This window comes from Clinocottus analis, unplaced genomic scaffold, assembly GCF_023055335.1.
Source record: "Clinocottus analis isolate CAN_PGR_092001 unplaced genomic scaffold, fCliAna1.0.p SCAF_29, whole genome shotgun sequence".
Classification (NCBI taxonomy): Eukaryota; Metazoa; Chordata; class Actinopteri; order Perciformes; family Cottidae; genus Clinocottus; species Clinocottus analis.
The window spans coordinates 2,652,440-2,669,573 of NW_027176031.1; positions in this window are offsets into that span (position 1 = coordinate 2,652,440).

A 17,134-nucleotide genomic window follows, 5' to 3' on the forward strand; every position below is an offset into this window, starting at 1 on the left:
TCTCATCTGTCTCCACCTGTCCCCCTGTACACACCTGGCTGTCCTCCTGACAGTGTGTGCTCCCCTGAGTCCCCACTGTCTCCTCTTCTTCCACCTGCTGAACTACACCTTCCCTCGCTTCTTCCAGTTCATAAACCCATTTTTCCCCTTCTGTGTCCACTTGCTGTACTATCTCTGCTACTTCTTCCTCCATCTCCTGCAGCCCACCTGTCCCCTCCTGCAGCCCACCTGTCCTCTGTTCTCTCTTTTGGACGTCCTGCTTGTCCCCTCTGCCATCAGTGTCTTTCTGATTTGACTTTTCTTTGGGGCCGTCCTGCTCAGCAGACTTGTTCTGAGGACATGCCTTGCTCTGGTGTCCCTCTCTACCACAACTAAAACATTTCATGTTGTCAGATGTTGCAAACAAAACATAATCAAACCCCTCCTCTCTCAGTTTAAACACGAGGTTCAGCTATTCCTGTTATTGAGGATCATGAAGAGCTGCCTCCTATGAGACACCACGTGCTTTAGGAGTGGAGACTTTCACCTTGAAGACAGTTTTTTTACTGGAGAGACGACTCTCCCATGTCTGGACAGCTCTCCCGTTATCATGTCATCTTTCATGAACGGTGGAACGTTTGACACTACGACCCTCACTGCTGGTGTGCTGAGAGGAAAGACGGGTACGTGAGAGATCCCCTCTTGCACCACCGTGTTGACTTTTTGTATGCTCTCCAAAAAGATGACCACAGCTCTGTTCACCCTCGCTGCAGACTTCACGCTGCTGTAGCCCACCAGCTTCCCCACTGCCAGGCTGCAGTCCTCTGCTGAGCACGGGAAGCACGGCGCTATCTTCACGCCGTGCTTCCTGGTTTGCTTGTGTAGCTGCTCCATGCTAGCGCCGCACGCCGAGCAGCACGCGCCGCCCGACTGCACACAAACACAAACCAAGACCCGACAACCTGCTAAAACTACACAAAACAACCCCGTAAACCTTCCAGAACACAACACACTCTCATACACGACATTACTCAGTGAACAAAACAAAAAACGAGAAAAGAAACGATAGTGTCGCTCTCAATCCCCGCTCCGTGCCCTCAGCACTCCTTCCACAGGGAGAGAGAGAGCGAGAGAGAGAGAGAGAGAGAGAGAGAGAGAGAGAGAGAGAGAGAGAGACAGAGACAGAGACAGAGACAGAGAGAGAAGCTGCAGTTGAACCAAACACAGTCAGGGCAGTCGAACAGGTGTAGAGGTGAGCTGTGAGGCTCACCTCTACAGGCAGGACTGTAGTCTGAGCTGTAAGTATACAGTCGTACGAATAACCAAGAAGTGTGTTTTGTATGCAGGCAGGTAGACAACATGCAGCGCTCCCTGCGCTGCAGACTGTTAGCTAGAGAAACGCAGGCAGCAGCAGCATAGAGAGCGAGCTGGTAAAGCGGCCTTTATCCTCTGCTGCCCCCTTTGAGACACACACACACACACACACACAGACAGACTGAGACGACCACTGGGGCGTTCAACCAGCTCAGCTTTGCAAGGTAAATGTATAGATTCAGTTCGCTCGCGGCTTAAGTACTTGAACTGGGCATGTGAATGTGTATGCATGATTTTGTTTTCCCTAAATTGACATCATTAGTTTATTTATTTCATCCATCACTGGCTGTGTTTACAGGCTGCTGGTGCTCCTGGTGAAAGAGTCATTCAGGTTAATCACTGTACACAAACCTTTGCTGCTTTGAGGTGGAATCCAATAAACACGTTAACTATACTCTTCTTCCTCGATACTTCAAAAACATCTAAAAGAAATGAGGTTATGGATGCTGTCATTTTTTACATCAAAATTGTTTACTACAGTTTCTAGTTAGTTTAGTAAGCAGGTTACTGCGGTTCAGTTTAAATTAGTTCCTCAGTAAGCAGGTGATGGGCTCTGGTAATGAATGTGTAGGTGCACCGGTTACCATACAAGACACTGCGCAGGCCAGCAACGCCGTCACTCTGTGCTGTACTGTATGGATTTGTGCCCCTGTCCTCCAGAGGATCCTTCTCAGTAACATTCATTAACATAGGGCCAGAGGGGAGAGTAAAAGGACCTGCAGTACAATGTGTCCTACCTGCTGTGGTTTTGTCTTACCGTGTGCTGCATGTGTCAGGGGTAGCATGTACACACATATACTACCCTGCACCGTGCACAGAGAGCCGGGGGTTGGTATTTAACAGGTGTTGTGGCTGCAGGCATCAGGTAGCACTGTATTCCTCTGTGTGTACGTGAGAGAGAGAGCGAGAGAGAGAAAGAATCGAAAATATAACTAATTCATTGAAATGAAACTAGCACAGAGGACCAATTCCAAAGTATTGAGCACCAATGCGTACAATTTACTCAAGAACTTCCATTTTAAACGGCATGATGTTGAGGTACTTATTCAGTTCATACATCTCCATCTGCTCTGATCAGTCAGCATCTTATCGTCAACCATAGCCGTGCTGTCGTCGTCTTTTTAACAGTAATGTAGCATTGTGAAAGGATACATTCTGAACACAATAATGTTACTTTTGTAACACAAGTACACTTTGCTTGCTTATACCACTCCACTGTAACTTAAAGGCTCTAGTGATTTAGAGTTGCTCTTCCATAAAGTGATGGACACTTGCAAGTAAATACTTAGTTTACCAAAAGGGTCACAATTGCAGCTAAAAGGCTTCTGTAACGATCCCCGTTACCCCGCAAGTATCGGGCAGCATAAAGAGGGCAACACATGGTAGTTTGCAGGTTCTCAATTGACTTTATTTTCGACAGGTAACATACAGGTATGTCTGTGTTGTCGACTTGACTTTCAGCAGTTCCGGCTGCCTCGCCTATACTACCTGTCAGCCCTCACTCCTTCTCAGTCACTGTTTTATATGGGAGACACACCCAACCACCCACACACAAAAGACACTTCCACACAGCTGAGGCTGATCACACCTCATCCTGGCACCTGTTCCCTGAACCTCTCTCCCACTCCCACTCCACAGCTGAGCCTAAACCACACCCCGACAGCTTCCATACACTGACTTTTAGTCCCGAATATGGGTGGAGCACCGAAAGTGCTTCATCCTATCACATATTGTGCAACTATAGTGTCTCTTCATCAAAGCCTCTTCTCATGCTAAATGCCTTTCCATGTATTACATACTCGTCACATCCAGTCGCCAGTCTTCCACTTTGTCGTCGTCAAGCCAAGCCCATCAGGTTTGTTTTTTTCTGACTTGACAATGCTCCTCCAAAACCACAGAAGACTTTACACCACTGATTAGCACTCTCTGTGGCTTGTACGCTGACCTTTTGTGGTAAACTTTAGAGGACTGATTGTTCCATTGTTGCAGTACAATGTTGGTAGTAATTCCTTGATGCACAAACAAACATGGTATGTTGGGGCAAAGTTGAAACAGGTGGGAAAAAGTGTTTTGTCAAATATGTTGGATGAACCAGAGTCACTACTGCGATCCAGTATTGAACTTTCATATTTAAATATGGAACCCCAGAACAGCCGTGTTATCTCAAGACAGGAGTTATCTAATGAAATGTGCCTTTTTTGTGTATTGTCACAAGAAAACACACTTTGTTATCTTAAGATACCGAGCTATTCAGCTCAAAAAGGTTGTTCTTATTTATTACTTATAATATCAAACGGAGATCAGTGGTACAATGCCAGCGTGCATAGATGACTGCTGTCGAGCCGTCACTGAGCTTCCCCATGTCAAATCAGCTTACAGACTCATAAATTGGAAGCACAAATGCATTCAATTGGCCCCCAAATCGAGCTGACCAGAAAACCACAATAATAATTTCTTGTCAGCTGAAATAAGCTGAGACACATTTGGAAAACACTGTATTTTAAAAACATGACCAAGTTACATGTAAATCCTTCCACAACTCTCAGCTCTATAGACTGTAAAAAAAAAGTGTTTTTTTTTTCTTTTGATATTATACTTGTTATATACAGACTTCTTACAGTCAATGGGCAGGTGATCTGGCCCTATTGTGGGTGCACTTCAATTCGGCTGGTTGGACCACAAATATACACGTGACCGCAGTCACATAAGCATTGTACTCTGGATTATTGATAAATATCAAGTAATAAAAGGGAAACAACCTTTTGCTCTTTATCTAGTTTGTATTTTGAGATAACGCAATAATTAACTTCTGATATCTCGATAACGACATTTAAAAACCTGTCCATTCTCGTCTTCCGTATAGGAGTATCTGTATTTAGAGTTGTATTTAGAGTTGTGCATTTAATGGCATTACACTTTATATTATTAAGTGTGGCTTCAGCCGCATGGGGTCATAGACCCCATGCTGCAAGCACACTTCATGTTCTCCTGCGGGCTTATTAAGTGTGGCTTCAGCCGCATGGGGTCATAGACCCCATGCTGGAAGCACACTTCATGTTCTCCTGCGGGCTTATTATTATTATTATTATTATTCTTCTTATAGTCAAACCACTACTCCTCCCAGAGCGTTGCCAGCACATGCGTAAAAAATACGTCGAAACGTGCGGTTTGCGCGGGAATCGTGAGGTATGACTTTTCTAAGAGATTCGCCCGTACGTTTTCCCGAAAAATGCAAAAAACATAAAAAAAATTTCACGAAATGTTCGTAGAGGGTGGCGCACCAATTAACAGAGTGAGAAGAAGCGACAGAAACTGTTAAAAAAATAAAACGTATTTTGTCATTACTCCCACAATGTTCACTCTTCATACACCATTGTTGGATAGAAACGTTGGAAATCTTGTCTTCTGTCATAAACTGTGGTCGATAGGAATCCAACGGACTCAGACGTCTTGAAATCGGACTGAATGTGAGAGCAAGTCCACCTCGCTCTGCCATCCGCCGCCATGTTAAATCTCCCTCCAAAGCCACGTCTCCCCTGAAGCTCGTACCTGATTTGTAAATCGCCCGTACAGACACATGTTTTATCGTACAGACTCGCCAGTCACAGTATCTGTTCATCAGGTCTTCCTAACGCTCAATATGCGATATCGAAGCAATAGTGGCTTTTAAAGTACCATTTTTTTAAAATAGTTTGAAAGGAGTTCCACAGTATTTAGGTCTATTAAGCTCAGCGTAAGGAAGTCCCTTTGAAGTCATCACCATGGCAACCTTTGATCTAACGACCCACAGGTGTTCTCGTTAGGGCAGTTTAACAGACACACAGACACTTACACACGCACACACAACACAGATGACTTCTGTCTCTCTGTCTGTTTGTCTCACACACACAGACACACAGACACACATACACACACACAAACAAACAAACACATACACAAACACACACAGACACACAAACACACACACACAAACACACACACACAAAGACGTTTACGTGTGTTTTATATTGTGTAGTTGTCAACACTGTGATCATTAATAAGGTCATATGATATTTCATATACGTTTGTGTGTGTTCAGGACGTTCAGTAGTTTATTTCCTTAAGTCCACAGTCCAGTCTGCCTCTAATCAGTCTGCTGGCGCTCACTTGGTCACCATGACGACGGCAGCACACAGGTGCTTCATATCAGCCAATCAGTTTAACACACAAACCAACTCAAGTGCTTTGGAGGAGAGACGGGCGTCAGAAACAAAAGCTATATATTGCGACGTCTTACGGCAGTAGTAGCCACACTTTCAAAATTTCTTGCGAAATTTTCTAGTTATTATTATTCTTCTTATAGTCAAACCACTACTCCTCCCAGAGCGTTGCCAGCACATGCGTAAAAAATACATCGAAACGTGCGGTTTGCGCGGGAATCGTGAGGTATGACTTTTCTAAGAGATTCGCCCGGCCGTTTTCCCGAAAAATGCAAAAAACGTCAAAAACTGTCAAAAAAATTTCACGAAACGTTCGTAGAGGGTGGCGCGCCAATTAACAGAGTGAGAAGAAGCGACAGAAACTGTTAAAAAAATAAAACGTATTTTGTCTTTACTCGCACAATGTTCACTCTTCATACACCATTGTTGGATAGAAACGTTGGAAATCTTGTCTTCTGTCATAAACTGCGGTCGATAGGAATCCAACAGACTCAGACGTCTTGAAATCGGACTGAATGTGAGAGCAAGTCCACCTCGCTCTGCCATCCGCCGCCATGTTAAATCTCCCTCCAAAGCCACGTCTCCCCTGAAGCTCGTACCTGATTTGTAAATCGCCCGTACAGACACATGTTTTATCGTACAGACTCGCCAGTCACAGTATCTGTTCATCAGGTCTTCCTAACGCTCAATATGCGATATCGAAGCAATAGTGGCTTTTAAAGTACCATTTTTTTTAAATAGTTTGAAAGGAGTTCCACAGTATTTAGGTCTATTAAGCTCAGCGTAAGGAAGTCCCTTTGAAGTCATCACCATGGCAACCTTTGCTCTAGCGACCCACAGGTGTTCTCGTTAGTGCAGTTTAACAGACACGCAGACACTTACACACGCACACACAACACAGATGACTTCTGTCTCTCTGTCTGTTTGTCTCACACACACACAGACACACATACACACATACACACACACAAACAAACAAACACATACACACACACAAACAAACAAACACATACACACACACACACAACACAGATGACTTCTGTCTCTGTCTGTTTGTCTCACACACACAGACACACATACACACACAAACAAACAAACGAACACACACACACACACACACAAACAGACACACACAAAGACGTTTACGTGTGTTTTATATTGTGTAGTTGTCAACACTGTGATCATTAATAAGGTCATATGATATTTCATATACGTTTGTGTGTGTTCAGGACGTTCAGTAGTTTATTTCCTTAAGTCCACAGTCCAGTCTGCCTCTAATCAGTCTGCTGGCGCTCACTTGGTCACCATGACGACGGCAGCACACAGGTGCTTCATATCAGCCAATCAGTTTAACACACAAACCAACTCAAGTGCTTTGGAGGAGAGACGGGCGTCAGAAACAAAAGCTATATATTGCGACGTCTTACGGCAGTAGTAGCCACACTTTCAAAATTTCTTGCGAAATTTTCTAGTTGATTTCTAAAGTTCTGAATACTTCCAGCACTTATGATGCATTTTATACCATTTTCTGTGACCTATATAATTTCATGTTATCAGTATTTGTCAAAGTGCAAACTCGCCAGGGAGCCACCACGTCACCCGCTGAGGCTGCTGGGAGTTTTGTGATGCGACACGAAAGCTTGAGGAGGTGCAAGAGCGAGATTAAGATGCATGAGAGAGAGAGAGAGAGAGAGAGAGAGAGAGAGAGAGAGAGAGAGAGAGAGAGAGAGAGAGAGAGAGAGAGAGAGAGAGAGAGAGAGAGAGAGAGAGAGAGAGAGACCTTCTGAAGGGATAGAGAGAGAGAAAGCCCTTCGGCAGTGGATTACTAATGGAGCTCATATACACTTCAAGGCCAGAAGCTCTTCCAGAGAATCATTTTGTGTAGCATCAGGACAAGGTGGATGCACATGTACAGTAGGTCACCTTTACGTGAAGACTCAATAAATCCTCAAACAGCTCAGTGCAAACGTATCCTGAATGCACAAAGCCTGTTGGAAGGCTGAATGAAGAGAGAAAAATCTAAGAGATTTGACAGTTACAATAGAATAGACTTCTCAGTTGTCTCCTCAGTAAATCTTTGAGCAAGCACAGAAATCCATTGAAGAACTTGCTGTAGCCCAGTGATTCATAAGATTCAAGAGGTATCGTTGTCCATTTGGTAACGTTTCAATTGTGGAGAAGGGTTTGATATGCTAGCTGTTTGCCATCCTAGCAACAGGGCTCAAGGGACTGCACTCCAGCACTTTAGTGTAAAATACAGCATGTCACTTTGACATGGCATGCTTGCTAAACTCCATGAGACACTTTTCAACCAAGGCAAACGTTCTCAAAACCCCAGGTGTGGTTTTCAATACAGCGATTGGAGGTCAATTTGCAGTCGTCCTGTTTTTATCATTCAAAAATGATTTCTAATTGTTGTAACATCACCATGAGGTTCACATGTCTGGTTTTGAGTGAAATAATCATGACACTATTGAATGGGTTGCAATACAATTTGGAATCTCAAGGACTTTATTGATATTTTTCAGTAGGAGCAAGCTCCATTCGTGGCACAGGCACCTCACAGAGCCATGTCCGGTTGCACGTTGCGGTATGTCCGGTTTTGCCCTCAGATGCCGCGGCACCAGTGGTACCAGTCGCGGCACGTCGCGGTATATCTGGTTTTCCCCTCAGATGCCGTGGCACCAGTGGTATCATATCCGGTTTTCCCCTCAGATGCCGCGGCACCAGTGGTATCATATCCGGTTTTCCCCTCAGATGCCGTGGAACCAGTCGCGGCACGTCGCGGGATATCCGGTTTTCATCTTATTTAATTATTAGCTTAAGCAGTTGAGAACCACTTTCCCAGACCACATATGTTCTTATTAACTCACAATTATTTGTTGGAAACTGTGACAAAAAGGTTTTCGACAAAATTAATATAATAACGTGCGTTTGAACTTTCTCTGTGTTATTTTCTTTTGTTTTAAGTTTGATCTTTCATACATTAATGTGGGTTTCTTAACCCTGAATTAAATGGATTTTTGTCATACTAACAGAAACATTTGCTTCCATCTATTTGTATATTGATATAAATGCATGTACAATGTTTTTAAACTTGAATAAACAATAATCAAATACACAAACAGTTATTTAACAATATGTTCGGTAGTAATTACATTTATACAGTGTTACAGTTACAACCAGCCCTTTGAAGGGGACCATGATGCTGATGTGGCCAGGGGTAAAAATGAGTTTGACACCCCTGTCTTTGAGGCACTTCATGTTGCACTACTCAGGTGCTATGCAACCTAAGAGAAAAGAACCTCTTTGTGGCATCTAGTGAGATGCCCAGATGGTTTAAGGATGTCAGTCGTCAATGTTGTACTCCTTAGAAGTAGCATTTCCATCATGTGGTTTTTGCATTCATTTGCAAGGTTTCCTTGATTATTATTTATGTTATTTTATCAATATTTTCAACAAGGCATCCATACAGTTATACTACAATGTTATTCAAAATTTGGTAGTCAAATGAATATGAAAAGAAGTTCAAAGTTAATGGCAAAATTATCCATTTAATTGAATTGTATATCATTAAAGTTCCATGGCATGAGCTATACTGTTTGCCGAAATATTAATGTGGTAGTTTACAAAATAGTGACTGTGCTCCAGTTTTCTGCACCCAGTACATATTGAAGATGAGTGTTATTGACTTATTTGGCCACAAGAGCAAGTATACCTTTGTTTGAGCGCTTCTGTCAGGAGTAAACAAATGCAGGGCACATACATATTTTGTATTCATTACCACAAGTATAGAGATGTTTTTCTCTGTTTCTCTTAAAAATATTTTTTTCTTGATTTATAAATCCACTGTGCAAGGACATTTGTTAGCATAGCCGTTCATTCACCCGTTTATTCTGCTGGTGTAGTTGCAATGGGGCCTTATTATGCTGCCTAAATTTAGGGCATCTAAATTATGTGAATTCAAACTGGTTAAATAAATTAAAGATTGGTATTCTTGCTATTACATATATATATTGAATCAAATATCTTCCTCTTTGTCTAATTGAACTCATCATATATATATATATATATATATATATATATATATATATATATATATATATATATATATATATGTATATATATATATAAATATATATATATATATATATATATATATATATATAAATATATATATATATATATATATATATATATACATATATATATATATACATATATACATATATATATATATAAATATATATGTATATATATATATATATATATATATATATATATATATATATATATATATATATATATATATATATATATATATATATATAGGTGGGGTGGAATTTAACCGGAAGTAACCATACATAATTACTGGCAACTGCTCTCAGATCTCTTGGCATGACCCGCAGATGCCGGGGCATGCCACGATATCTGAGGTGGAAACCGGAAGTGAACCGGAAGTAACCATACGTACCATATAACCATATATAGCTGAGGTGGAAACCACTGCGTAGTTAGTGATTGCCACTAACTACGCGTGTGTGTTCGGGTCACACGATCACAAATAGTAGCCGAGGGTTCCTTCTGCGCCTATACTGTGTAATAACAATAAAATAACAACCCGATGCTTCGTTAGTTCAGCCAAGCCGGCAACTACTTTATTTACGTCTTTCTCTTTTCACTCGAAACATTATTCTGCACCTCTCTTTTTGTTTTCCCCTTCAGAAAAAGTCTCAGAAACTTACACTCGAACGCTGCTTTCCAGATCGCCGCCCAAATACACATTACAATAGCTTACAGTCACCCCCGTAATGAAAAAAAGAAGTCACGGAGGAAAGTAGAGCGTTTAATTCTGCGTGGTTTTATTAATTTCTTTTCACTGTCACCCGGCTGACCGGTCTGTGATATGTGGCGAGAAGTTAGCAAACAACAAAACATTTAATGTTGAAAGACTCTTCCAGAACAAACACACCGCATCTGATGAACAGAATCAAGCTGCAGATGAGCGATTCCTCAACTGCTGCAGCAAACTGAGCAAAGTAAATATACATTTCAGAAAGTGGATCACGACTCCAAACTCCACTCCTGCTGCTGGTTCTCCTCTGTTTGCGGTGCTCTAAAAGTCCGACGTAGTAAGGACGCTCAGTGTAAATGGAGCAAAATATATGCGTTTTAAAATGGAAACCTAACGTGTAGAGGACAGGTATCGAATCTGCTGCCTTTTAATTTACAGGGAAACCACTCTACCATATGAGCCACATAGACATACATGATTCCGGGTCTGTAGACCCTCATGTTGTCACACAGACTGACGAGCACGCAGCGGGATCTGTGTGACCCTTCACAATAAAAGCACAGTCATTTTTGCCCACGCAAAGACCGTGACTCACTGAAAACGGGTCTGACACCAGCGTTCCACGAGGTGCAGACACAACTTAAAAATTAGTGGCAAAAGGGGCAAAAATTCGTGGCAAAAGCCGTGGCATCTCGTAGAATTAGTGGCAACTGCCTACGTAATTTGTGGCGTCTGAGTTGGAAACCGGAAGTGAACCGGAAGTAACCATACGTAATTACTGGCAACTGCTCTCAGATCTCGGGGCCTGAACCGCAGATGCCGGGGCATGCCTCGATATCTGAGGTGGGAACCGGAAGTGAACCGAATATGCCTCGACGTCATTAGCGGCATCTGCGGTGAAAACCGGACATGCCTCTATGAGGTGCCCATGCCACGAATTGAGCTTGCCCTCTCTCTATTTTTTTTCAACTTTTAATACTAAATGGATGATTTATTGGGTCCTATTTGATGCACCCTGAGCACTTTCAAAAGCTAACTGTTCACATAATTTAACAAGTCAGTAATTCTCAAAGTCAGATGGTTGGTTGTTCTGCCCAATTCAAAATGTTAAAACTGTTGAATTGATTACAAAGAAATATGTACTGCTATTTAATATGACCAAGAAAAAAACAATATTGGCACAGCTGGAAAAATGTGTTTGCTTACATGCAAAATAACAATAATTGTATTTATATAGCACTTTTAAAAATGGGTTTACAAAGTAGCAAAAGTGAGGCAATAAAATAACAGAAGGCTTATCGGAGACAAACTGAGACCAGAGTTATACGCTGATACAACAATACAATAAACCATTAAACCAATTGATGTGATATAAATGTGTTAATGAATAAATACAATTGAATAATTTCGTCAAATAATTGAAAATATATTTTATGAAAAAAAATTGTCAAATCAATGCTAAATAAAGCAGTAAAGCAACATCACATAACAGTCTCTTTGTCTTCTTTGCAATACAAGGGTAAAGTGTATTTGTGTAAAGGAGGTTTTGAGGTGAGACATGTGTGAGGGAATAGTGAGTGACTCCAGGTAACTAAAGATAGCGAGGTTGAGCATTCCAGCACCAGATATGATTGAGCAGCTGGCCTCATTTACATCATTTACTCATTTCCGTAGCCATGGGGTCTGTGAGGGTCCACGTGACGTGTATTACATTATCTGCATATGTCCACGAGGGTCCCATGGATGTTTGCAGCCCAGAATTTAAGGGTCGGCTGCACATTTGTAGAACATGTCCACATCCACAGACACTAATAAAGTAAAAATATTTAGAGGTCCATTTAGTAAGTATAATTGAATCCCTAAAAGTCTTCTCTGGTTGCAGTTTGGCACGACTCAGCATAACACTAGAGGGTGTTACATCACCTGAACAGCTGGCCGCTCATTATAACACAAAATATTTTATTTGATTAATTTCCTGTTTTCCACCTTACAGCAGTGAAATATGAGCAACTTCAGTTGTTGAGAAACTACAGTTGTACTGCGGTGTATGTGTGTGTGCCGCACATAGTTATTATTATTATTATTATTATTATTATTATTATTATTATTATTATTATTACCTTTCTGACTCCATCTTCCAGTCTCTTTGTATGGATATTTTCACTGAAGCGTTCTATTATTCTGTCTCATGTCAACCTGTTATCATATCTTAGTTTTATCTTTCAAAAACATTTATCCATTTTTCTTTGCTCGTCTTTTCATATGATTCATGTACATCTTTTCTCTATGCCTTCCTGCAAAGCATAGGAAAAACCTCCTTTTTTCATGCAAATGATACATTAATATTTCCAGCTTCCTTACATTGTTTTGCACCTGCAGCTCTTTGATTTTCCCCAGCTATCTTTTCTCTCTCAGCTTTCTTCTCCTCTTAATACCATCTGACATTCCTTACCTGCAAGCAGACGCGGTATCACCTGTCGTCTATTCGCTTTTTTCTTCTGCAACATGATCTGATGTGTCTCTCAAATAACAAAAGGGAACAGAGGAAAAGGAGGGGCGGGTGGCAGGAGGGAGGGGAGGATGGAGAGGATGGGAGGCTGGTCTGCGGCACAATATCTCATACAGTCCAGCACTTCCTTTGTTATCTGCTCTCCATGTGGGAGAAAAGCGTCCCACCTTCTTTATTATCATCAAGAAATGATAAGGACGGCCCTGACGACTCATCTCTGCACAAAGGCAAGCTGATACCTCACTGTGTGGGTGTGGGTGCATATCCGACGCTATGTCTTGAAGCCCAAAAACACCAGGGCATATCTGTTTCCTTTTATTTGCTTATGAGTCATGGTGTTGGTGTGATTTTCTCCAGGTTCTGAGATTTCCCCTTCAGCTCACCTCAGTACAAATGCACCTCCATGGCAGTTGGATGGTGGAATTAAAAGCTTTAAAATAAGACTGAATTAAGTTGAAAGCTAATATTAAAACGCCTTTTCCAACAAACTGCAGACCTTGTTGTTCTATCCTCATGTGTGGAGACAGACAGAAACGCCTCAGAAGAAAGTAGTTCACCACGAACGGCTCCACAATGAGGTCTGTATCAGTATATCCATCAGCTGGGCTCTCATGGCGCAGCTATAAAATTAGACATAATGACAGATAAGAAATAATCAGACGAATAAACAGACAGGAAAGTGAAAATACTTGGCCGGGTGTAATATTGTGAATTTAGCCGGAGAGGTACACTCATAGCACATATAATGACTCAGGCTAGTCAGCCAATTAGCATTGATGTTAGTGGATGAGAACCCCAGTTTGATTCCAAGCATGGAATATATGCAGTCTGCCACGACCCTGCTCATTTGTACAATAAAGGCACACTGTAATCTTAAATGGAAATATGTGTTACAGCACAGATGAAATGCACATGTCTTGTAAAATAGCCCCTAAATACTAGTCTTAGTTTAATAAATGATGTACATCAGGCATATTTCACATATCACAGAACTGCAGTCTTAAGAATTAATTTCCTATGGAGAGCCTGTTTGTCCCTGGAGGGATGTCAGTGGAGAACAGTTGATCCTTTGTTGTGCTAATTAAAACTCAATGTTACACTGTAGATTGGGATAGAGAAAAAACAACAACAAATGTGTGGCCAAAATCCTGAGTGATACCTCTGGGAGTGTCGGGTTTTCAAGTTGTTTGTTTTGTGAACACAGAAGAGTATGTTTTAAAGCACCAGCAACATTGTAATTAAGGTAAGGTCTGGATTTTTTAGGCTGGCGTACTCATTTTGATGTGTGCTATTGTGTCGACGAGGGATTGTTGCGTTGTCACACCGTTACGTGCGAGGACTGCGATAATAAAACTGCAACTCTCTTATACGGTGTTGTCAAGCCCCGACCTTTCCTCTCCTCATTAATTCCTACGCTGCTTGGCGTCCCCTGCATGTTAATTCAGAGACAGCGTCCCATCAAACGGAGTAAATATAGAACACTACAGAACACACTGTACGTAGGAACCATACAGATGGTTGAAGCTGCTCTCAGGTTCCCCAATGTGACGAGTGAAAACCAAACAATCTGGAACTCAAAAATGTCAACTTTCTTCTGCATCCTGTGACATTTCCTCAGTTTGTTTTTAGATTATGTGATTGTCGTTGCTTTAGCTTAAGTTGAGGCAATCTCTTTTTCTCAATTCCCAGGTCACAGAAATGTTACCATGTCTATGTATATACTCTCCTCTTTACTGCCTTCACATTAATCATATTTCTTGTCAGACTGCCACAGTGTGATTCGGACAGAAGGAAGAATGATTCTATATGAAGACCAAATATTTTACTTGACACTTTAATTTATTTAATTGTCATCCCCCATTTACACTTGTCAGTTAAAATGTGTTAAGATGTGTTTTTCTATCCACAAGAAAAACACATAATTGCATTTAAATCATTTTCATGTGAGCCCCATATACTGTATGCAGCTCTGTGAACCAGACTTTTGATTGTCCTTCTTGATTTATTCGTGCAAGATGGCGAACAAAATGAGTGAATTTTGAGATATTGCTGAGCAGTCTTGGATATGCAATTTGGCTATCACATTGTACTTGTGACTCTGCTTCTTCCTTGCAACAAATAAATGTTCCTGTTTTAATGATTTTATTCCAAGGTGTCGAGTGAATTTTTCTAACAGAAGACAATCCCGGCAGGTGAGTTTATTTGAGTTCCACTTGTGAACAGGTGAAACATGACTGACATTTTACTCCACAAAAAAAAACATCCAAAACAGTCTAATTTATTTAAAGACTGTTATGCAAAGTTTGATTTAGACCTTGCAGTCTGAGCTGATTGAATATACTTTTCCCTTTTCTATTGATTTCAATATATTCCATATCGCCCAAAATTTCAAATGTCAGTGCATATGACAACAATGATTCATATAATGAGAGAAGTAGGCATGATGAAAAAGTTGCAACTACCAAAAATAACAGCAGCCGTGGCTATAGAATAATAATGATATCAAAAGCATTGATGCCATTGGTAATACTAGTAGCAATGCAAATAGCAATAACAATAATAATAATAATAGCAGTAGGTGTCGGGCGGGACCAGGGTCCAGACAAAGCCATGATCTATGGAAACTTAAGGCGAGAAAGCGCTGAGACTCCAGGGAAGAAAAATAGTTAGTAGTGTGCATTGAAGAGACATGAATTCATCCGGAAGGAGATAAAGAAGAAGAGAGAGGAGCTCAGTGTATCCTAAGATGCCCCCAGCAGTCTGAGCCCATAGCAGCATATCTAGGGGTTGGACCAGACCAAACCTGAGCCAGCTCTAACTATAAGCACTATCAAAGAGAAAAGTCTTGAGTCTACTTTTAACCCTGTAAAGCCTGACACATTAAATAATGATCAGAAAATTCAGATTTTTTGATACTAAAGGGTTTCTATGATCTTTAGTAAAAATCAAAAAAAAGAAAAGAAAAAAGAAAGTCATTTAAATATATGATTTTTTTTGTATCAAATTTGATACATCAGGCATATCAGTAGATTTATTGATCACAACATAAGTTATTGTTTATAAAATAAATAATTATGTTAATTGATTGTAGAACATTTAGATCATGTCTAAACATGGAACATGTCTAAAATATTTATTTTAGAAACAATAACTCATGTTAATTGTCTCAGGTGGTGGTGATTTACAGGAGGACCCATAGCAACAGTTCAAAAAGTCCACAGTTTGTCTTTCTTTGCATCATCAGACACATTGAAATTGTCCTAAAAAGTGAATCATTGTCAGTAATTTCATGAATTGACCTCAAGACATGCCATCACAAACAGTGAAGTGCCTTGTTTCCATCTCCCAATAGGCTCGTATTGGGCATGTGCATACCCAGAACCTGCTCAATTTCTTGTCAGGCATGCTAACCAGTGAACTACAGTCACCTTACTGTCTTGCAATGACATCTAATTAGTTTAATTGAATGATCAAAACAGTATGTTTGGCATTATGATATGGCATAACCCAGATTACATAATGAAATACAATACAACGCCGATGACATAATTTTTACTTGATATACCTACTGTATCATATTTGATATATATGTTTTCACAACGATTTTACAATAAAATAAAGAACAAAACATGAGTAATTATAGGTTGCTTCAATACAGTCTATATTCATATTGAAATATTCGTGACAATATAAAAGTAATTCTTAAAGTTAAAATTTTCAAAATGATCAAGGATTATCAGTGAAAAAACGGACAAGTGAATTTGTGAAGTGTGCCATCTTGATAATGACAATTAAATGCCTTGTACTGCCTGCAGTGCATGGAAACTCTACCAGCTGGCAGAGTACATGTACACAAGTGTATACAACAGGTATTTGATGAAAGTACTGCTCACGTTAATGACGGTAGAGGTCTCTGAAACTCATGTATCAAATATGATACAAATGGCTTTATAGGGATGAGATGACTGTGTCTGCCCCCCTGAAAGTGGAAGCTGGTTCCACAGAAGAGGAGCTTGATAACTCTGGCTCCCATCCTACTTTTTAAGACTCTAGGAACCACAAGTAACCCTGCATTCAGTGAGCGCAACTCTCTAGTGGGGTAATATGGTACTATAAGCTCCCTAAGATATGATGGTGCATCACCAATTATGGCTTTGTATTTGAGAAGAAGGAATTTTGAATGTGATTCTTGATCTTACAGGAAGCCAGTGTTTAGCAGGTAATACAGGAGTAATGTGATCTATTTTTTTAGTTTTTGTTGGTACACAAGTTGCAGCA